The 24,705-nt window shown below is 35.7% G+C and overlaps 1 long non-coding RNA gene across 3 annotated transcripts in view; it reads left to right on the forward strand.

Annotated features, from left to right (window-relative positions):
• Positions 1-24,705, forward strand: part of LOC104006151 (uncharacterized) — a 211,442-nt gene that overhangs the window by 31,011 nt on the left and 155,726 nt on the right. For all 3 annotated transcript variants that reach the window (XR_010156328.1, XR_001717068.4, XR_010156327.1), the window contains one exon: positions 5,324-5,445. This is a non-coding gene — a long non-coding RNA (uncharacterized LOC104006151). The remainder of the gene's footprint in view (positions 1-5,323; positions 5,446-24,705) is intronic.

A 24,705-nucleotide genomic window follows, 5' to 3' on the forward strand; every position in this document is an offset into this window, starting at 1 on the left:
TTACAAACTGTGTGATTCTATTTATATAATAATACTTTCATAATGACAAAATTTTGAAACTGTAGAACAGATTAGTGGCTTCCAGAGGTTTAGGATGGCATAAGGATAGAAAGGAAGTGGATATGGCTTTAAAAGGGCAACATAAAGAATCTTGTGATTAGGAAACTGTTTGTATCTTAACTGTATCAAAGTCAATATCTTGGTTGTGATATGGTACTATCATTTTATAATATTTTATCATTGGGGAAAAATTAGGTAAAAGGATCACTCTGTATTATTTCTTATAACTGCATACAAGTCTACAATTATCTGAAAATCAAAAACCTTCTGCCCAGCATTGATTTCCTCTTTTTATAACAACACCCTAATGTTTCTTGCAGCCACTTTTCCTTATTTTCAGTCCATGTGGTTCAGATGTTCAGAGCCAACCTTGGACTTAGTAGGTGGACCTGTAATTCAGACCCTATCAATGAGCATAGTCTATCTTTTTGACCATAGTGATTGGTTCATGAATAGTCATATGATTTAAGTTGGTGCAGTATACTCAAACCTATGGGTTTTACTAAACTATAAGAAAGGAGAAGCCCTTTTTGCTGAAGTTGCTAAGTATTGTTAAGTAAAAGCTCCAACCAACAGGCCCACCACATCAAATGTGCCAGTCAGAGAATGTAGTACAAAGGAAAGCAAAACCAAAAGATGCAAAGACTTTAGTCTTAATGATAAAGTTTGTGACCCTGGATTCAACTGTGTCTGAAAGTAGTATATTCCCTGGACTTTTCAGTTATATGAACTAAAAATGCCCTCTTTGTCAGTTAAAAAAAAAGTTTAATTTTAAAAGATCTTTAGTGAAGATTAGAATCACATTCAGTATCCAACACAGGTATTTCTGTAAACAATGTAGCAAAGTTTGAAACACTTTTCACCATAACAAAAATATTTCATTATTCCACTACCAACAATTCTGATTTATATTTTATCTCTTAAGTGCAATATTAGTTCTCCTCCTCTTCAGGTCTTGGTGTCTCATTAATTATCTTGAACAAAGCGCTTTTGGTGTATGCTGTATTTTTGCTGTACATTTTTTATTGAGATGTAAACTCTTATTGATTTGTAAGAGATTTTTGTATATTAAGAATAATAGGCCTCTTTGTATCACATACATGAAAAATGCTTTTTTCTACTGGTCATTTGTCATTCAACCTCACTTGGACTGTTTATCTGATACAGAAGTACATTTTATTTTATTTTATTTTATTTATTTTATTTTATTTTTTGAGACAGGAGTCTTACTCTGTCACCAGGCTGGAGTGCAGTTGCACATCTCAGCTCACTGCAACCTCCGCCTCCCGGGTTCAAGCAATTCCCCTGCCTCAGCCTCCAGAGTAGCTGGGACTACAGGCATGCACCACCACGCCCGGCTAATTTTATGTATTTTAGTAGACACAGGGTTTCACCATGTTGGCCAGGATGGTCTCGAGCCCCTGACCTTGTGAATAGATGTAATTTTTGTATTTACATTTGTCAATCTTGGTTTTTATGGTTTCAGTTTTTTTGTGTTATGCTTACAAAGGCCTTCCCACCCTAATATTACATTTAAAATCTAATTATATTTTCTGCTGTTAGTTTTACAGGCTTTTAAAACAAGTACAAATTATGTAAAGAACACTGTAGGAATGATGTGTTTCCCCAAATTATTACATATTGGATAAGCATTTATTCATTAATGCATTTTTCCCTACTGATTCAAAATGCTAACTTTACTATGTACTAAATATCCCTATACATATTTGGATCTGAGGTTAGATGTTTTGTTTCTCAACCATCTATTTCCTAGCCAGTTCCACATTGTTTTAACTTCAGTGTTTTTGTGGTACATCTTAACACCTGACAAGGCAAGGCTCATTCTTCATATTTTTGTTTTTCAGAATTCTTCTAGCTGTTCTTGCATGTTTATTCTTCAAAGTAAAATTTGAAATCATTTTATCAAGCTCCTCACCACCTTCCCATAGCAAATGAGAATTTTGATTGATATTACAATGCAAATAGAATAAATTCAAACAGAATTGACCTCTTTTAAAAAATAAAGCCTACCTTTTCTAAATTGTGTCTCCCCACTTAATCAAATGTTTTGTAATGTTCTCAAATCTTTTATTATCATATAAAATGTTATAATTTTACGTATCTTGTTCATTTTACATTTCTTAAGACTATTTCTAGATATTAAATGTTGCTTAGTTATAAATGTAAATGGGATAATTTCCCTTTGTGTTTTCTATTCAAGAACATGTTGGAAATCTACTGATTTTATTTATTTTACACCATCTACCTTAAGGAATACCCTTATTTTCTTAAGTCTGCAAGATCTATTTTTAAAAAAAATATTTTCAAAGAAAACTTGTTGATTTAAAATAGTTCAGGAAACAACTAAGTGATTGTATAATTTAAAATGGGAAAAGTGACTGCTGGTTTAAAATATAAATTTAAAATTTAGACACACACACACACACACACCCCAACACAAATATATCACAAGAATCCTTGGATTGGGACATGTTTTCTTTTAAAATTTGAGTATTAGCAAAAGCAAGGAATTCAGTAGCTCTATGAACCACTCACTGTTTCCAGAGCTCTTCCACCGGGGCACCATTTTGTTTCCTTACAAAGAGAATGGACTTCCCTTAGATGGCTGCTCCAAGCAATCACTCTTTTTTAATGATTCTCAAAAATAAAATGTTACCATTTAAAAATCAGAAAAGAAAAAACATCTCATCTGATGCTTGTATTACATTTTCTTTTACCGGATTCATAGCATATGATTAACAATGCACATAAACTTGGCTCTGTGATTTTGTGTTTAGATAATGATTGAAATCCATTAAACTATCCTTTTATGGTTGATGTTCTGTCAGCTGAACATCCAGCAGATTCTTTTTACAGAAATATGATTTGATCTGCAATGTCCTGGAACATGTTTTTCCAGCTATTTGGCTTCAAGTTTATGGTAATTACCAGGCATTATCTCACAATTTCTATTGCTCCCAGGAACATTAAAATCCCACCACCCCTAGAAGCTTTTCTTGAGGATGAACCGTGGAAATCCTATGCCATTCCCTACAGGCTCTACTCAAGTGATAGGGTTTGTTTTTGTTTTCTTTTAACTGTTTCTTGTATTAAGCCTTATTTTTCATATGTCTTATCCCTCCAAATCACTTAAAATTTCCTCAGGAGGAATAAGGAAGAATTAACATTTTGGGGCTCTCAGTACCAGCCTGGTCTGATTGCTTTGAATATATTTTTTCATGGCAAGTATTAGTTATTATTGACATTTTATCTCCTGAGATACCTACTTCAGTGCCCAATGAATAGATGCTTGTTAGTTATATAACTGAACAGTCATCAGAGTATTTTTTTCTTAAATAATTTCCATCTAAGTGAAACAATAGCTCTTTTATTTTTACTTTAAGTTGCCAATGTAACAATAAAAGTTCATTGTGAATCAAGATATGTAAGGAATTTGGTGGCTTTTTTTTTTAGAATTACAAAACGTCAATAGCTTTTTATTAGTGGTATAGTTTCTCTATGAAACACCCTGAACTATAGTAGAGGCTTGCTGAAGATATAGAAGATTCATTTGTCCTTTCATAGCAGTTCCTTTGACCAATAGTTTCTGCTTAACATTAGTCACTCATTCTGCTTATTTTCTCACTGATTCTGCTAATGAGTCATAGATTATTTTGCATCTAAATCTCAGAAGTGTAGATCAAAGTCCTTCATGTGTAATGAAATGAAACTAATAACAGCAACCATTTATTGAGTGATTGTTATGTGTCAGGAACTGAGTGTCCTACTTGTGTAACTGCATTTAATTATCGTAACTACCCATTAGGTTGATGCTATTATCATCATCATTTTAAGGATGAGTAAACTAACTCTTAGAGAAGTAAAGTCAGACAATGCAAAGCCTAAACTTTTATCCATTTACATATACAATGAAACAACATAAGAATTGCAAGAGTGAAATATCTACTTTCCTAGTGAAGTTTATATGAAATTTGGGATAACTGTGGGGCAGACATTATGATAGAAACAGAACTAGGAGAGTGGAAATGAGCTCTCTCTGGAAATACTTCCATAAACATCTCCTGAAACCCTACCACCAGGTTGGCAAATCATTGTTGTCTCCATCTTACATAGGGAATGGCTCAAAGTCACATAGCTAAGAAGTGGCAAAGACAGATCCACACTCAGGTCTTATAGATTCCAGGCCAAAACCCATCCATTCCCCACCACCACCATTTACCCCAGTTTCACAGGCATGGTGGCAGCGATGGCAAAACTTGTCCTTCACAGTGTCACATCCATGGCTTCCTAAAGGCTCACATTACCCTCCTACAGACAGCATGGCTGTCTCCAACATGTCTCAACCAAAGTAACTACTGATCTCTATCGTGATGTAAAATAAAACATCCCTTATTAGTGCATTTTCTTTTGTGCCCTGTTTTTCATCCTGGATATCAACAAAAGGCCAATCAAACCAGTAAAAATGTTTAAAATTCTGTATATAACTTTTAGTCCATTTGATGCTCCATATACTTAGAAGCACATTTTATAAAATTAGCTGCTTGAAAATCATGTAGATATATATATTGTTTCAACTTAATTATTCTGTACAATATAGCACTCACCACAGCCAATTGTTTAAAGTATCCCAATGGCTTTCCAAACTCTCCTATATGCTCTACAAAGCATAGTTGTTCTGAGCCCCATCTGCACAGCACAGATAGCCATGTTCCTCAAGTATTCTATGTGCTCCTCTCTATGCCCCAACCTCTCATGCAGTTAGACTGGGGACATGCGACCAGTCTGGGTCATTCAACTATGTATGTGTTAAATCATTAAACCTCACAATAAGGTAGGTATGCTGTGATTTCTTGGATTCTGTATTCGTCTGTGAGGCATCCATTCAAAACAGGGCCAACTTTATTAAACTACATTTTCTTAATTTCTATAGTTCTTGATGCTCTAGAATCTGGTGGCCTTACAGACCCAGAAAGAGACTATCTTCCCTAGAGCTGGCTAATTCTGAGAGTCGGCGAAGGTCTTAGCTGAGAGCACAGCTCTCACGTACAAACCAACCAATCCTGAATCTACAGCCCCAAACTCCTTATCTAACTCTCACACACCAAACCAATATTTCCCTTGCCCTAAATCTTCCCAGTTACCAGGCAACTAGAGATCACCCTTATAGCCCAAAGTCCTCTGGAATTATTCAAACTGGCCAATCCTAAACTGTTTACTCTGCTCTGCCTTCCTTTTCTCACAGAAACCTCAAGAAAGGCTCTGGCCTAGACTTTCCCCTTGTTCCTGTCTTCTGGCTCTTGACTGACACTGGTGCTTTCCCCCTGTGGTCCTGCATGGTGTGTGGTGACTACCTCATTGGGCCCTGTGAGTAGAATAAATTCCTTTCTAAGCCTTGTTCTTGTTTTCTCTTGCGGCTGCACTAACTTTACCATACCCCAGCCAAAATATACATTCTTAGAAGAGTAGGTACTATTTTTAACCTAATTTTAGAGATGATGAAACTAAAACACAGATATAATACTTTAAACAATTTATCCAAGATAACATGAGAAGCCAAGATTCTAACCCAGGCAAGCCAGCTCAAGATAGTAATAAAAACAGGGCTTTGTCTTCTCCATCCTCCACACATCTGGAATAGCACTTAACTTTACAGTTTTTCTTTGCATTTAATTGATGCACTGCAAGACTACTTGTGTAGATTTTCAGTGTTGTCAAAAAGCAATAGCCACAGATTTTGGTAATTGAATTGGTGGTCAGCTCTGCTTTGCTATCACAAATCCTAGTTTTATTTTAGATTTTACCTTATTTCTAGCCTTTAGATTTCTAGATACCTTTCTATTTCATTGTCTTCCTGGTCTTCTAGTCACCAACATCCCTTAGTATTCTTGCCCAGCTCTGACACAATTCTAATCCTATCTTTTCTGATGTATATAGGAGAATGAGGGAGATTATTTATAAAGTATATTCACAAAGACAGGTAAAGGGACATTTGGGAGGATGAGAGCTGTCCTTTTTCTCTAGGCTATACCATATTTACACAACTGCTACACCAAGGCATCAGTATTTTTGCCATCATCATCAAAGCTCCCAGGATTTCTTCTACATGCAAGAAAGCTAATCTAGCATGATCTAATATAAAACCAAATATGACAGTCCAAAACTTTTGTAAAGAAGAAACTAGGGCAACAGTGATTAGCAGTGTATTAGGTTAGTTCCCCCAGAGAAACAAATCTCACTATGATCTGAAGATTTCTAAACAGCCCTTTGAGCTTCATGAGCAAACCTTATACTAACTCATTCTTACAAGGACCTTTTAGAAGACCAGAGCACTTCTATAGAATCCTTAAACAAGGATAATATGTTTTCCCCAGATTAACACCCAAGAGTCAGAAAAAAAATTTCTGGCTAACTGATGCATAATTGTTTATGGACATCAGCTTGCCTTGAGTATATTCAGCTTTAATGTTAATAGGAAAAAATGTATTTCTAATAAATATTTGCTGCCACAAGCAGAAAGATAAGAAAGTCTGTTAGGGAAAACTGCCAATGTCCTAGTATCATGTTTCCAAGAAGGGGCTTCTGGAATAACACTTCCTCTAGAGTCCTCACATATCTTCTGTGTTTTTTAAATGAGGAGGAGAGACACAGGTAATTGGGGAGATTAAAACAAGACACTGGAAGTATGGCTCAGCCCCTTTATAGTCACTAAGATATGTAGAGAATAGGGGTCTTTTATGAGGGCAACAGGCCCTGGTGACAAATATTTTGAGGCCTCCAAGAAAGGGTGAAGTAACAATATCTTTACAGAGTATTCAGATCCATACTTCTTCCAGACCACAAATCCCAATTGTTTGTAGTGAATTCCCCTCTTCTCTCATTGCCGCTGGCCTTCTCTTCTAGATCCTAAACTTAATATAGTAAATATACATGGGTCAAGGCTCAAACTTCCATCTTGGAGCACCTTATCCCCTTGTCTTCTCTACTAGGGTTCAGTAGAGATGAGGCAGTAACGATCTAAGTTGGCCTTTACGTTGTTCTGATGGATTATCCCAAAGCATAAGCTTAAGGAAAAACAGAAACAATTCAATTTTCCACTACTTAGGAAGCATCTAAGCTCACACACAAATCCAATGTTAATAGCTGATCATTTAATCCTGAACTATCTGACTCTTGACAATTTCTCAACCAGTTCCAAACTCAGAGAGGATTTACGGGGTCAGGGTAATGATCCTACACCTGTTCAAACCTCAACAAAGTCATGTCAAAAGTAATCTAGAAAGCTATGTATGTAGTTTTTAACACCTACCTAACAAGGTAGATGCTAAGGAAAAAAACAAAATTCATCATACCCAAGTTTCCCTACATCTTCCTATGTCCAACATTTATTTCCTAATAATATCAGGTAGAGTTATATGCCTTTACGCTGAATTTTTCTTCATGGTTGAGCCCACAGAATCTTAGAACTGAAAATAACTTTATGGAAGACTGAACAGGTCACAAAGCTAGCTATTGACAGAGCTAAAACTGGAACTCTAGTCTTCACATTCCCGGCTGGGTTCTCCTTCCATTATAGGAGACTCCCTCCTAATGCTTTTTGGTAAGCTAATTCTCTGTGTGTCTTCATTCCTTTTTAACATATGAAAGGGATATTTTGTGGTAAAAATAAATAGTTTGATAACTATAAAGCATCAGAATTTGAAGGAAATTTAGAGAAAAGATATCAGCCCTTCTGTCATTTTACTGATGAGGCTGTGGAGGGTCATAGATAACTCAGCTAGACTATAATACTCCTGGATCTTAGCTCATTGCACTTTCCTTCACAAAAGAAAAAAATGCCCATTCTAATCATTGCAAGCCAAAATTAATGTTGTATTTCTTTCTGATTGACAAGTTGCAGAGAAAATAATAGATATTTAACCTCCTAAATAAAAGCATAAGCAGTAGATTTCTATAAGTACCATGCAACTCTCTACAGAGACCATTTTATTGACTGATTTAAATTAGCTTCTTCCTAAAACTTACCCATCTACCTTTTTGGTAATATAATTGCCCATTCTAACATAGACAACATTTAAAACACCAACCCACTTTCTTCAGTGGAAAACAATTCAATGATGAATGCTGATGAAAACCATTAGTTGTGCAAAACCGTACTAAGTTGTTTCAGTAACAAGACAGGGACTGTTTAATGAAGCGTGTCTCAACAATAAATAACAACAATAAAGAGAAATTTACTGCTTTGTGCTATATTGGACATTCATCATATACCCCAGAGCATTGGAAATTAAAATGGAAAATATCTGTTAATATATAAGTAAAAAGATAGAAAATATTTAAATAAGGTCAAACTACATTTTGGTTATAATTTTTTAAAACAGGCTTATTTCTAATACATATATGTAAACTGAATAAGTGCTACATTTATTATACATTCGTTTGGTGTTTCTGCTGAATAATAATGTGAACACTGAGACTCCTACATAGTGGTAACGCTTTAGAAAGGATTTACTCCAGAGACCATGATTTATTATTTTCACAGAAAATGCTGGGATATATGAAGTACTGGCCTCCCTAAGAACTGCATCAGTGTGTGTGTTCTAGGCTTGAGGGCTCTGATATGGTCTGAATGTTTGTCTCCCCACAAAATTTGTATGGCAAAATCCTAATCCCCAAGGTGATGACATTAGGAGGTGGGGCCTTTGGGAGGTAATTAGGTCATGGGGGCATTAGGAGGTGGGGCCTTTGGGAGGTAATTAGGTCATGGGGGCATTAGGAGGTGGGGCCTTTGGGAGGTAATTAGGTCATGGGGGCAAAGTCCTCATGAATGGGATGAATGCCTTTATTGATGGGACCTCAGAAAGCTAGCTAGCTCCTTTTCCACCATGGGAGGATACAGTGAGACAGTGCCTTCTATGAACGTGGAAATTGGCACTCACCAGACACCAATCTACCAATACTTTGATCTTGCCCTTCCCAGCCTCCAGGACATGAGAAATAAGATTCTGTTATTTATAGTCTATACAATTTATGATATTTTTGTTACAGCAGCTCTAATAGACTAAGACTCCATCTTTAGAAGAAAACACTAAGAACTCATAATTTATAGTAAGACTGCCACAGAGGAACACGGGTCAATTTCTAAGAGAAGAATCCCAGATGGGACCAATCATTAATGCTCCTTCTTCCCCTCTAAAGTATAAGCCACTCACCTAGACAGAAAGTTCCTTGTGAGCAAGGATAGCATAGAGTTAACCATTGTGCACCCACCACAACCAGGACAAAGCTTTTCCTTTATATCTGCACCCTCTCTTCCCGCCCTCTGATCTTGTTTTTCTCTGATCAGCTTTCTGCTGACTCCATTTTTCCACTTCTATTTTCTAGCTCTTCCGAATTTTCTCTTAAAATAAGCTCTGGAAAGCAAGGGTCTGTGTCTTTTTGTTCTTTGTGTTTACCCACAGTGTTCAACACTAAAAAAGTTCTCAAATATTTGCTGAATTACTTATTGAATATATTCTCTTGACCTGCAAAGTAAAAGGCAATAGGCCCCTTGAACTGTGGTTAATGATATCTAAGACTTTGGTGTTAGGCAGAACTGGGTGTGAATCCTGGCCCTACGGCTTGTTTATTTATTTGTCTTTTTTGTTTACAATTTTATTTCTGATACTTATTGCAGTGCCCGACACATAGTTTTTCAATGTATTTAGTTAAGAAATGAATAAATTATTTCACTTTGCACAATTAATAAGCAGTAAGAGTTCATGTCTTCTAGCACAGCGGTTTCTGGCACATTCCTCACTTCCCATCTCAGATGTGTGACACCACACTTCTGGAATCTTTGTAGGATATCCTAGAAATTAATTTCCAAGCCCCAAACAACCCATCCTCAAGACATTATGACATTTGATGCTTCCACTCATCCCATGTATTTAACCTGACTATGCACTACACTGGCCCTATGGCTTATTAAATTTGTGATCTAGCTAAGTTGCTTAACCTTTCTATAGAGATATAGGGTGTCTATTTATCTAAACTGAAAATGTGTTTCCAAGAATTCTTCCCCTGGTATGGTCTAGATTAGTGTCAGTTAAGGGGAAATGTTTACAAGATTTGAATGCAGAATCAAAGTGTTAGTCATTTTTATGCTGTAAACTTTGATACAGGGCAAATACTGCTGCAGCCCATGAACACTGTTACTGACCTGCTGGTTCATCTTTTGGTGCAGGACAGCAGCCAGGTCTCCAAGTCATCAGGCTCCTACTTCAGCAAGTCAAACCTGAGTTAGGTGCACGTGCAGCTATGTAGTGAAGGATGCCTGCTTCTACTGCAGATTACCTGCATCACAGAGGTTCAGGGCAGACATATTGATTCCAGTCTGTCCCCAAGGTCTCCAGTGTGTCCTCAAAGTCAAGTCTGTCCTTGCCAATCACCACTTTATGTCCATCTTTCCTATCTTATTGCCTTCTCTGCTGACAGCAGGCCCAACATCAAATACAAAAGCAACAGCCTTACACGGACTGTTTTACTGGCTCCCATAAATGGGTAAGGTCTAACCCCTGTAATAAGTCCACGAGTCTCTATCACTCTGATTCTCCTTCTCTGATCTAATCTAAATGATTCCCTTTCCAAATGTCAATTTTATCATATATATTTTAAAAATAGTACATACCATTATTTTCTCAAAGTTATGATGATGAGTTAATTCATGTGCATCATTTGTGTGGTGCCTGGCACATAACTTTTCAATAAATAATAATTTATTACGTTAAAACTTATTTTATTAAAAAAATAAAAACTGTCTCCTGGGATCGATAAATTCATCTGATATATGTATACATAATAGGAACTGCCCGTATATTCATCATTCATTAAGAGTTTACCTCATCATTACTATTTTGTTATCCAAAGTGCATAATGGGAAGACTGTTTATTTGATTTATAACCTGTTCATTATTCAAAGAAAACCTGGATTTAGTTTCCTATGTATGTTGTATGAGTATTTGCTTTGTTTTGTGTGTGTGTTTGAGGGGTACATAACTAAAATTAAATAATATCTAAAGAACCATATGTTCCGATGAAAATTAGTATAAATAAATTCCATACCCCAAATTCTCTAAGAATAATCTCCTGCAAATGCTACCATATTGAATATTTTCTGCTACTTGCAGCAGTCCAGTTGGACTGATATGATAGCTATCAATCCAAATGTTTGATAAAAATAGTATAAGAGGAGTAGAAGCAATAAGGATAATTAATATCTTGATGCTCCCAACAGGATAAAGTTCTTAAATAAGTGATGTACCTTCCTAGAGAAACACAATGCTTTAGACAACTAGACAGGCCTAAAATAGAGTACATTTTGGCTAAGCTGTATCTTTTGTGAACTCAATATACAAATACAGCATGATAATGGCTGATGGATACTGTTTGTGGGATATAAAAAGTATAAAACACTTGTAGTGTCCAGAGACCACAATCATGTCTTCTCTTGTCCTTTGCTGCAAGATGGTAGGCACAATATGAATATTTATTTACAAGGTTAATAAGAATTTGAGGAATAAACATGAACATCCACACATAAGATTATAAAGCTGCCTAAATGGCCCTTTTGTTGTAATGCTGGAAAATCGTTGGCATATTTAATCCACCTTTATAAAATTGCATTTTTAAGACATATTCAAGTGTCTGTCTATTTTTCCACCTAGGACTTAGATTAGTTGTCTTTAGAATTACCACAGAGTTTTGGTTGTAGTGTTATTTAAGAGATTGTAGTCTTGCAGTCATACTTAATTGAAATATGCACTCTACCCTTAGTTTGATAGAACCGTCAAATATTTTTATTTATAAAATTTATCATGTTACAAAAGTCAAATGTGAAAATACATCAAAATGACATAATAGAATTTAATAGAAAAAGGGACTTCATATTTTATTTATTCTTTTTTCTAAGAATTCCATAAACTTATAAATACTTTCATAAATATTTTATACTTTCAGATGTCACATTTTAAGATAAAACCCCAATGAAACCTATTATTTTGTTACCAATTTAGTAGAATTATCAGCCATGACCTATGTGGTAAAAAATTATATTAGGACACGGAGAAACTCTGGTGCACACATATTCCATCTCCTCTGAGGCTATATATTCTCCTTAATATGAAACATTCTGTCTTATCGTGATCCATTATATTGACCCATAGTACTAAGGTACCAAGCTCTTTACCTTATTGAGTACATGTCTATGTGTCTATTGTTTGATTACCGTATTTGTTCACTGGTTATCAGAAGCAGGAAAATGTCTTCAAGTGCTCAAAAACTCAGTTTCACTGCTTAGTAAGAGGTTCCAAAACATCAAATCAGAAGGCACAGCATTTAGAAAGGTGAAGAAGGTATAATCAAAGATTGTGTCTTTCCCAACAAGATACAAAATTAGTGTTCTCTCCCTAACATCATCTTCCCTTGTCCAACTTTCCTCAATTAGCAGACTTAAGCTTGTCTGTCAGAGTAGAAAAATGAGGCCACAGCCATCCATTTTTTTCTGTTTTCTTTATTTATCCTTCTAGCATCTCCCTGAGCATTCTGTCCTCCAGTATATTTGGGGGGCAGTTTAACACTTATGCTCCAGTTTTAGGTCAAACTTGGTAACTTATTTCCATCAAGTCTCCTCAAGATAGCTTCTGACTATTTTGAGAATTGCCTTCCTCATTATATAGACTTCTTTCAAAGCCAATCAGAAATTTAATGTGTAAAAATTAAACTAAGGAAATGCTTCAACATTTCAAAAGAAATACTTGGTTAACACTTGTTCTAAAAATAACAAAAGAGATCCAATTTGGATAGTCGCTTATAAAGTTTGTTGGTTTGTTATCCATCCAGCAGATATGCATGGCTGTAAATGGTCAGAATTTTATGAGTGTCTTTTGAATCAGCCTTGTTGTTTAATCACTTGCAAATGTGCTAAGAGGCTGGTGTCATTCTACAGGTAGCCAGTGACATAAAGTCATGTGGGTTTAAAGAAAGAATACAAACATCCTTCTGATTGCACTTCATTACTACCCTTTTTCTGATTTTAAAAAGAGACTATTAAAAAAGTTTATTCTCACAAATGCCTTGGGATGTGAAAACATTTGAAAGAACTTCAAATCTCATATTATAGTGTGATCAATATGTTCTAAAAGCCCACAACAGAAGAAAATAAGTTTGTTATCAACTTCTTTTGTTTTCAACTTCTTACTGAAAGTATGGCCTAGATAGTTTCCTGAATAATGCACCACTGAAAGTCTTCTTTAGCTGGAACTCTTAGATAATTTAGGAGACAAAAATGGGACAAGGAATAAAAAAGAGATTTGATTATTCTGACTGGCTATATGTTTTGTACAATACAATTGTATATTTACAATAAATAACCATTAGCTATGTCAGCCTGGATAGCTGCTTATCGTACTGCTTCATAAACGTTCCACTGCTTCACAAAGGTTTGGTACATATTGGAAAAAAATGGACATTACTTAGAAAGTTATAGATAGCACAGTAAGATTTTATAGGACATAAATACAGAAACTTTTTTTTTTTTGAGATGGAGTCTCACTCTGTCACTCAGGCTGGTGTTCAGTGGCATGATCTCAGCTCACTGCAACCTCCACCTCCCGGGTTCAAGTGATTCTCCTGCCTCAGCCTCTCTAGTAGCTGGGACTACAGGTGCACGCCACCATGCCCAGCTAATTTTTGTATTTTTAGTAGAGACAGGGTTTCACCATGTTGGCCAGGCTTGTCTCGAACTCCTGACTTTGTGATCCACCTGTCTCAGCCTCCCAAAGTGTTGGGATTACAGGGGTGAGCCACGGCACCCAGCTCAGAAACCATTTTTTTTAACTATTATTGTTTTAAAACATGCTCTATATCCTTACTTTCATAGAATCTAAGGTCTATTTATCCAAACCTCTAAATCTAATATTTTCTATAACATTATTTGCAATTAGTCTGGTGTCTATTTAAACACTTTTAGAGAAAAAGTTGTCTGTGATGATCCTATCCAGTCATCTTATGACAATTACAATTAATAAGTCCTTCTTCAGAAAACTTACATGTGGGCATCTTACGGATGGGGTGAAAATGAGTATAGAATTCTGCTTCCTAGAAGTATATTTTCCTCTGTATCATTATATGCAAGCAAAAATACACTCACCATTTTTCTTCCCTTTGGAATTATGCAAGAAGAACTATAAGCCCCAAAATTTAGTTAACTGAAGATAAGTAACATGTTCTCAACTCAATATACCTCAGACTAAATATGGCCAGTTCTTCTTACTGCCCTTCACACTAACTTCTACTCATTTGTTGTCTCAGTCTGTTTGTGTTTCTTTAACAAAATATGTGAGACTGGGCAGTATTTTCTACAGTTCTAGAAGTTGGGAAGTCCAAAATTATGGTGTTGGCATTTGGTGTCTGGTGAGGTCCTTCTTGCCATGTCCTCACCTAAGGCAGAAGAGCAAAAAGGGAGGGTGACAATTCCCTGGTACCTCTTTTATAAAGGCACTCATCCCATCCCTAAGGGCTCCACCATGGCAAGTTAAGTTTCAACATACAAATCTTGGGAGATACGTTCAGACCATAGCATCTGCCGTATCACCTTTCCCTTTCCCATCAATATTCACTTCCACCTCTTCAGAAAATCTCTCTTACTTACTAATGACACTAGGCATGTTACTTAACCACTCCAATCATCAGTCTTTTCAGTTGCAAAATGGGGATAACGCTACTTAACTCTGAATTGAAGATTAAAACGCAGTGACCAGTCTATAGCACTCAATAAATGGTGGTTATTACATAAATCCAGTACATAAAATAGGCAATGTATTTTAAATCCAATCCAATCATATTTTTAAAAATGTATCTCATAGACAGGCCACTAGCTACCATTTTGGAGTGAAGATGATTATTAGAGGAAGAGCTAGAAAACTGAGAAAGAGTTGACTCATTGCTAATTTATCTTAAAGAGGAAATGAATATCTGTGAGTTTGAAACAATATCTCTGAATGAGAATAATTAGGAAAATATCAATTTTATCCATTTGTAAACCCTTTAAGGGGATGATTCTTGGAAGAAATCAGTATGATTGATACCATGGTCTGTTTCTACCCGTATTTCTGACATCAAATGCATAGTTTTGTTTTGTTTTGTTTTTCCCATACCAACAACTAATTCTCTAACTCTCCAGACACCAACTGGGTATCCAATGATTCCATTTATTTTTAGCACTAACTAACCAGAGTTAATACAGACCCTACTCAGTCCCACAAGACTACCCTCACTTCAGATACCAATGCAAGTCCTGAGCCTCCTATAGTTCTGTCCAATGGACTATAAATCAAGAGTTTCCATGACCCCCTCCTCAGGCTCAATAATTTACTTGAACAGCTCTAAGCCAGAAGCTTCTTAAATACCATTGTTTAGGAGTTTTATGGAGATTCCCCTATGAATACATGAGATTGACTGAGTTATTAGCCATTTGTGATTAATTCAATCTCCAGCCTCTCTCCTCTCTCCAGGGGTCAGGGGCTGGGCTCAAAGTTCCAACCCTTTAATCATATGGTTGTTTTGTCTGGCAACCAGCCCCCATCCTGAAGCTATCTAGGGACCCACCACAGGTCGTCTTATTAGCATAAACTCAGGTATGTGACAGGAGCTTATTATGAATAAGAAACTACTCTTACTCCCATCACTAGGGAAATTCCAAGACTTTTAGAAGTTTTATGCCAGAAACTAGGGATAAAACCCAAATATATATTTCTTAATATATCAAAATATCACAGTTGAATCAAGTTCCACATGCTATTCTAATCTTCTTTGACAAAGTGAAAAATCAGATAAAATTAATGATGAACACACCTTTAATTCTGATCACAGAGCATACTTATCCACAAAAGGTAAAATCTACCTATCAAACAACAATTATAGGGATATAAACTTCACTAAAACTACATCCAGAGGGTGGTTGATACTTAACCAGGAGACACATAACCATGTTCTATAGATTCTAGTCATGTAGGAGTTAGAATTGGTTCTAGTGTAATTTTATGATTTTATCCATGTGTCTTGCATATGCATTTTTGGAATCATACCTGATTTCATATTCCCTTCTGCACACTAGCACCTTATATATTAGAATGAAGAATGTGGTAAAAAGCAAGGATGCATTTTATTTATACTAAGGGGTCTCAAGTTAAAAATATATGATACCTTTCCAAATTGGAAGGAAAAAAAACAGCAATGCTTGTTTTTTCCAGCATCAAAACTTCAGGCTACACGTATCTAAAGAGCACAATAAGTGCAATTGAAGGTATGTAGTATAAAATTCCTTTATGTGTTTTTCCATATTGGAATTAATAAGTAAATCAAAAGTCAAAATTTCCATTCCTAAAACTAAAGGAACATTCTTGTTTGCCAAGGTTTCATTTTGTAATTATCTATTCACAAACAGATCTGCTGTTGCTAAGATGGCAAGCTATTCCTATGGGTCAGAAATATTCTTGCCTTCCAAGATGCTGGTTTTAAGGGTGCAGTGCAAATACAGAGCTGCATTAGCAAAGCTCGATCTTATAGAAGGGACTTCATACAAAAGAAAAGCAAATACTCATTATTGTCAAATCTGCAAGAAATATGTTCACCAAAACAAACAGCAAAAAGATAATACATAATATTAAATTAGAAACATTAACCCAAAAACTCTTCCCCATGTACCATATTCGTATAGAAACAAAATCTTCATTGCTCCTATGAGTGAAAGTAAATAGGACAGTCACGGACTCAAAATAAACAGAAGCATTCATGAATGAAACAAAATGTGTTAAAAAGCTGAGTAATATGCCAACAGCAAAGAATACATAAATGTGTAGAATTACCAATCATTCAAGCTGTTCAAAAATGGAAAGTTCTACCTAAAGTAGTGCATATCTATCACTATATGAGCTCAAGTAGTTCTCCTAGTGGATGTGGCAAAGGGAATCCTTACACTTGAAAATTTGATGAGGGGATTAAAAGGCCCGTCCAATACTGAAGAAGTGATCCTACTAGAAGCTAAATTACTACTCCAAACCTAACCACTGCTTTTCAAATCACGAATGGATGTATTTTGTGGCTTATTCTAATTGCATGCTAAATAAATTCCATAGGTCATTGCTAATAATAGCTTGAAAGCATATTTTTTGTTAAGCCATTGAAAAATCATTTTAAAATGGAAAAATAGTACTTCTTTAAAATCCCATGTAGTATAAGAAAAGATATATAACCTTTGTAGAGAGGGAGGCCAGCTCTTATTAGCTACATGACCTTGGGCAGGAAGCTTAACCTCTCTGTGTCCTAGTTTCGTCATCTGAAAAACAAGAATCACAATTCTGTGGATTTGTTGGAAGTCTACATGGATGAATAATGCCAAAATTCCCAGTGCTCAGTGGCTGCCCAATAAGTTGCATCCACTCTTTTGCTGCTGTCCTCATAAGCAGAAAATAAAACAAAATCCTATGACGTTAATTTGTTTTCATGTTGAGCAAGCACTAAATACCTTAAAAAGAATTATAACTCTGAACTTGTGACAAGAGTCTTTTTCTCCTGAAGTATTCTTTTTTTCAGATTTACTCTTTAGTTGAGAAATAAATGTTGTATACATTTATCATGCATGACATGATACCTTGAAATATGTATATTTCATATTTCATTTTGGAAAGGCCAAATTGAGCTAATAAACATATACATCACCTCACATACTTATTTGTGGTGAGAACACTTAAAATGTATCCTCTTAGCAATTTTCAAGAATATAACACATTTTTATTAATTAGAGTCACCATGTTGTACAATAGATCTCTTGAATTTACTCCTGAAATTTTGTTTCCTTTTACCAATATCTCCCCAGCCCCACTCCCTGCCCCAGCCTGGTAACTACCATCCTACTCTGTATTGCTATGAATTCAACGTTTTTAGATTTTACATATAACTGAAACCATATGATACTTGTCTTCCTGTGCCTTGCTTATTTCACTTAACATAATGTCCTCTAGGTTCATCCACTTGTTGCAAATAAAATTTAAAATTTTGACAAAAATTTCCTTTTTTAAGGCTATTAGTCGTCTGTCAGGTGAGTTTTGACAAAATCTTGACAAAATTTTGTTTTTTAAGGCTGAATAATACTCCATTGTATAAATATACCACATTATCTTAATTCATTCATCTATTGATTAACACTTAGGTTGCTTCCATATATTGGCTATTGTGAACAATGCTGCAGTGAACATGGGAGCGCAGATATCTCTTCCACATGCTGATTGTATTTCCTTTGGATATATAGCCAGTAGTAGGATTACTGGATCATACGGTAGTTCTATTTTAATTTTTTTTTTACTTGTGCGAATGTATAGGGGTATGTTAGAAGTTTGTTACATGGATAAAATGCATAGTGATCAAGTCAGGGTATTTAAGGTGTGCATCACCCAAGTACAGTATATATTTTTGTTAAGTATAGTCATCCTACCGTGCCATCAAATGCTACATTTATTCCTTCTCTTACTATATGTTTGTACCCTTCAACTCACTTCTCCTCATCCTTACACCTCCCCCTTTCCATATCTCCCAGTCTCTGTTATCTATCTTTCCACTCTCTACATCCATGTGATCAGATTTTTTAGGTCCCACAAAAATATGAGAAATGCACTGTTTGTCTTTTGGTGCCTGGCTTATATCACGTAACATAATAACCTCCAGTTCCATCCATGTTGCCTCAAATGACATGATTTTATTCTTTTATGGCTGAAAAGTATGCATATATATATATATATATATATATATATATATATATATATCACATTTTCTGTATCCATTCATCCACTAATGGACATTTAGGTTGGTTTCATCTCTTTGCTATTGTGAATAGTGCTGCAAGAAAGATTCAGTGCAGGTATCTCTTTCATATACTGATTTCTTTTTCTTTAGGTAAATACTCAATAGTAGAATTACTGAATTGAACAGTAGTTCTATTTTTAGTTTTTGGGAAATCTGCATACTGTTTTTCATTGCAGCTGTACTAGTTTATATTCTCACAGTATATAAGAGTTACCTTTTCTTTGTATCTTTGCAAACATGTGTTAAATTTTGACTTTTTCATAATAGCCATTCTGATTGGCATAAGATAATATCTCATTGTGGATTTGATTTGCATTTCTTTGATGATTCATGATGTTCAGCATGTTTTCATACACCTATTGGCCATTTGTGTGTCTTATTTTAAGAAATTTGTATTAATGACTTTTGCCTTTTTAATTGGAGTATTTGTTTTAAATCCTGTTGTTTGAGCTCCTTCTACATTCTGGATATTAGTTGTCTATCACGTGAATAGTTTGGAAATATTTTCTCCCATTCAACAGGTTGGCTCTTCACTCTGCTGATTGTTTTCCTTTGCTAGGCAGAGGAGTTTAACATAGTCCCATTTGTCTATTTTTGGCGGTGTTATCTGTGCTTTTGAGGACTTAAATTTTTTGCCTAGACCAATGTCCAGGAGTGTTTTCCCCAGGTTATCTTCTAGTATTTTTTTTAGTTTGGGGTCTTATATTTAAGTCTTTAATCCATTTTGAGTTGTACTTTTGTATATGGTGAGAGACAGGTGTACAGTTTCATCTTTTGGCATGTAAGTATTAAATTTTCCCAACACCATTTATTGAAGAGGGTGCTTTTCCCCAACATAAGTTCTTGTAGGCTTTGTCAAAGATCAATTGGCTGTAAATATGTGGGTTTATTTCTGGGTTTTCTATTCTGTTCCATTGGTCTATATGTCTATTTTTATACCAGTAGCATATTGTTTTTGGTTACTATAGCCTTGCAACATATTTTGAAGTCAGATAATGTGATACCTCCAACTTCATTCTTATTGCTTAGGATTGCTTTGGCTATGTGGGCTTTATGGTGGTTTCATAAGAATTTTAGGATTGTTTTTTCAATGTTGTGAAGAATAACATGTCTAGTTTGATTGGAATAGCATTGAATCTGTAGATTGCTTTTGGCAATATGGTTATTTTAACAATATTGACTCCTCAGATCCACAAACATAAGATGTTTTCCCGTTTGTTGATGTATATTTCAACTTCTTCTAATAGTGATTTTTGTAGTTTTTCTTCTAGAAAGCTTTTACCTCCTTGGTTAAATTTATACTAGGTATTTTATTTTTTGTAGCTGTCTTAAATGAAATTGTTTTCTTGATATCTTTCTTAACTAGATCACCACTTGTGCATAGAAATTCTACTGCTTTTTATATATTAATTTTGTATCTTGCAAGCTCACTAAACTCATTTATCAAATCTAAAAGTTTTTTGGTGGTCTTTAGATTTTTCTAGATATATGATCATATTATCAGCAAAGAGGGAGAATTTGACTTTCTCTTTTTCCATTTTGATACCTTTTGGCTCTTTTCCTTAACTGATTGCTCAGCCTAAAACTTCCAGTACTATGTTGAATAGGAGTGGTTAAAGTAGGCATCCTTATCTTGTTCCAGTTTTAAGAGGAAAGGCTTTCGCCTTTTTCTCCTTCAGTGTTATGTTAGTGGAAGATGTGTTGTACGTGGCCTTTTTTATTTGGAGTAAAGTTCCTTCCAGTTTGTTGAGAGGTTTTACATGAAAAGATGTTAAATTTTATCAAATGCTCTGCCCCTGTTGAGATGATCATACAGTATTTGTTTCATTCTGTTTTATCACATTTTTTGATTTGCATATGTTGAACCATCCTTGCATCCCTGGTATAAATTCCACTTGACCATGGCATATTATCATTTTTATATGCTGTTGGATTTTGTTTGCTAGCATTTTGATGAAGATTTTTGCATCTAGGTTCATTAGGAATATTGGTTGGTAGTGGGCTTTTTTTTTATTTTGGGGGGTTGTTTTTTTCTGTGTATCTTTGTCTGGCTTTGGTTATCAGATAATGCTGGTCTCATGGAATGAGTTATAAAGAATTCCCTCATCTTCAATATTTTTGGAATAATTTCAGGATTGGTATTAGTTATTCTGTGTAAATTTGGTAGAATTTAGCTGTGACTCCATCTGGTCCTGGGCTTTTCTTTGTTGGGAGACTTTTTATTACTGATTCAATATTGCTACTCATTTTTCTATTTCTTTCTGATTCAGTCTTGGTAGATTCTATGTTTCCAGGAATGTATCTATTTCCTCTAGGTTTTCCAGTTTGTTAGCATATAATTGTTCATAATTATCTGTTGATTTTTTTTTAATTTCTATAGTATTGGTTGTAATGTCTTTTTCTTCTCTGATTTAATTTTTGGGTCTCCTCTCTTCTTGGTTAGTATAGGTATTTATTTATCAATTTTGTTTATCTTTTTAAAGAACCAATTTTTTGTTTTGTTGATCCTTTGCATTTTTTTAGTCTATTTCATTTAGAACTCCTCTGATTTTTATTATTTCTTCTGCTAATTTGGAGTTTGATTTGTTCTTGATTTTCTAGTAGCTTGAAGTGCATTGTTAGGTTGTTAATTGCTAATCTCTTTGATGTAGGCCTTTATTGCTATGAATTTCCCTCTTAGCACTGTTTTTGCTGTATCCCATGGGTTTTGGTTTATTTTGTTGTTTTTTTTTTTTATTATTATTTTTTATTATACTTTAAGCTCTGGGCAAGCTCTAGGCCTTACTAGATTGGGGAAGTTCTCCCGGATAATATCCTGAAGAGTGTTTTCCAACTTGGTTCCATTCTCCCCGTCATTTTCAGGTACACCAATCTAACATAGATTTGGTCTTTTCACATAGTCCCATATTTCTTGGAGGCTTTGTTCATTTCTTTTTACTCTTTTTTCTCTAAACTTCTCTTCACGCTTCATTTCATTCATTTGATCTTCAATCACTGATACCCTTTCTTCCACTTGATCAAATCAGCTACTGGAGCTTGTGCACGCGTCACGTAGTTCTCATGCCATGGTTTTCAGTTCCATCAGGTCATTTAAGGTCTTCTCTATGCTGTTTATTCTAGTTAGCCATTCGTCCAATCTTTTTTCAAGGTTTTTAGCTTCCTTACGACGGGTTCAAACATCCTCCTTTGGCTCAGAGAAGTTTGTTATTACCGATCTTCTGAAGCCTACTTCTGTCAACCCATCAAAGTCATTCTCCATCCAACTTTGTTCCGTTGCTGGCAAGGAGCTGTAATCCTTTGGAGGAGAAGAGGTACTCTGGTTTTTAGAATTTTCAGCTTTTCTTCTCTGGTTTCTCCCCAACTTTGTGGTTTTATCTACCTCTGGTCTTTGATGTTGGTGACCTACAGATGGGGTTTTGGTGTGGATGTCCTTTTTGTTGATGTTGATGCTATTCCTTTCTGTTAGTTTTCCTTCTAACAATCAGGACCCTCAGCTGCAGGTCTGTTGGAGTTTGCTGGACGTCCACTCCAGACCCTGTTTGCCTGGGTATCACCAGCAGAGGCTGCAGAACAGCAAATATTGCAGAACAGCGAATGTTGATGCCTGATCCTTCCTCTGGAAGCTTCGTCTCAGAGGGGCATCTGGCTGTATGAGGGGTCAGTTGGCCCCTACTTGGAGTTGTCTCCCAGTGAGGTTACTCACGGGTCAGGGACTACTTGAGGAGGCAGTGTGTCCGTTCTCAGATCTCAAACTCCATGCTGGGAGAACCATTGCTCTCTTCAAAGCTGTCAGACAGGGACGTTTAAGTCTGCAGAAGTTTTTACTGCCTTTTGTTCAGCTAGGCCCTGCCCTCAGAGGTGGAGTCTACAGGGGCATGCAGGCCTTGTTGAGCTGCGGTGGGCTCCACCCAGTTTGAGCTTCCCAGCTGCTTTGTTTACCTAGTCAAGCCTCAGCAATGGTGGATGCCCCTCCCCCAGCCTCACTGTCACCTTGCAGTTGGATCTCAGACTGCTGTGCTAGCAGTGAGCAAGGCTCCATGGGTGTGGGACCCACCGAGCCAGGCACAGGATATAATCTCCTGGTGTACCGTTTGCTAAGACTGTTGGAAAAGAGCAGTATTAGGGTGGGAGTGTCCTGACTTTCCAGGTACTGTCTGTCACAGCTTCCCTTGGCTAGGAAAGGGAATTCCCTGAACCCTTGCACTTCCCGGGTGAGGTGATGCCCCACCCTGCTTCAGCTCACACTGTGTGGGCTGCACCCACTGTCCAACCAGTCCCAATGAGATGAACCCAGTACCTCAGTTGGAAATGCAGAAATCACCTGTCTTCTACATCACTCACAGTGGGAGCTTTAGACTGGGGCTGTTCCTATTCGGCCATCTTGGAACAATCCCCCCCATGGGTTTTGATATGTTGTGTTCCCACTTTCATTTGTTGCAAGGAACTTTTTTATTTCCGTCTTAATTTCTTAATTGACCCAAGTTCACTTAGGACCATGTTTGCTAATTTCCATGTATTTGTATAATTTCCAAAGTTCCTCTTGGTATTGATTTCTAGTTTTATTCCATTGTAATCTGAAAAAATACTTAATATAATTTAAATTTTTGTGTTTGTGGAGACTTGTTTTATAGTCTTATATGTGATCTATCCTGAAGAATGTTCCATGTGCTGATGTGAAGAATGTATTTCTATAGTTGTTGAATAGAATATTTGTTATACATTAGACCCATTTGGTTTGAAGTTCAATTTAAATCCAATGTTTCTTAATTTCCTGTTTCAATGATCTGTCTAGTGCTGACAGATGGGTGTTGAAGTCTCCTACTACTGTATTACAATCTAACTCTCTTTAAATCTAGTAATATTTGCCTTATGAATCAGGTTGTTCCAGGGTGGGGTGCATATATATTTAGGATTATTATACCCTCTTGCTGAATTGATCCCTTTATTATATAATGATCTTCTTTATCTTTTATTGTTTTTGACTTAAAGTATGTTTTATCTGGTGTAAGTATAGCTACTCCTGCTCACTTCTATTTACATGAAATACCTTTTCCTGTCCATTTACTCGCCAAATATATATGCCTTTACTGGTGAATTTTTTTGTAAACAACATAAAATTAGAATTTTTTGTCCATTCAGCCATTCTATATCTTAAGTGGATAATTTATGTTCAAGGTTATAATTGGTATATGAGGCTTTGTTCATGTCGTATTGTTAATGATTTTCTGGTTGTTTTATATATTCTTTGTTCCTTTTTCTCTTATTGTCATTTGATAGAATTCTGCAGTGGTACCATTTGAGTGCTTTCTTTTCATCCTCTGAATAATTGCTTTACTAGTGAGTTTTATACTTTTGTGGGTTTTCATCTCTTTGGTAAATTTCTCATTCATATCCTGATTTTTTTCCTGGTTGTTTTTTGTATTGTTTTTCAGAATTCTCTTGTATCTCACTGAGCTTCTTTAAAATCAATCATTTGTGTTCTTTGTCTTGATTTCCAAAACTACTTTTTGATTAAGATGTATTGCTAAAGAATTATTGTTCCTTTGGGGCATCGCATTTTCTTGCTTTTTCATGTTTTCTGTGTCTTTAACATTGGTTTCTGCACATCTAGTGTAACTTACTTTTTCTTATTTTTCAATATCCTCTTTTAGGGAAGGGCTCAGATACTCAGGCTTTGATTTTGGTGTACTCAGTAGTCTCTATATGATTTCTTTAGCTGGAAACAGCATT

This window comes from Pan troglodytes, chromosome 3 (genome assembly GCF_028858775.2).
Source record: "Pan troglodytes isolate AG18354 chromosome 3, NHGRI_mPanTro3-v2.0_pri, whole genome shotgun sequence".
NCBI classification, from domain to species: domain Eukaryota; kingdom Metazoa; phylum Chordata; class Mammalia; order Primates; family Hominidae; genus Pan; species Pan troglodytes.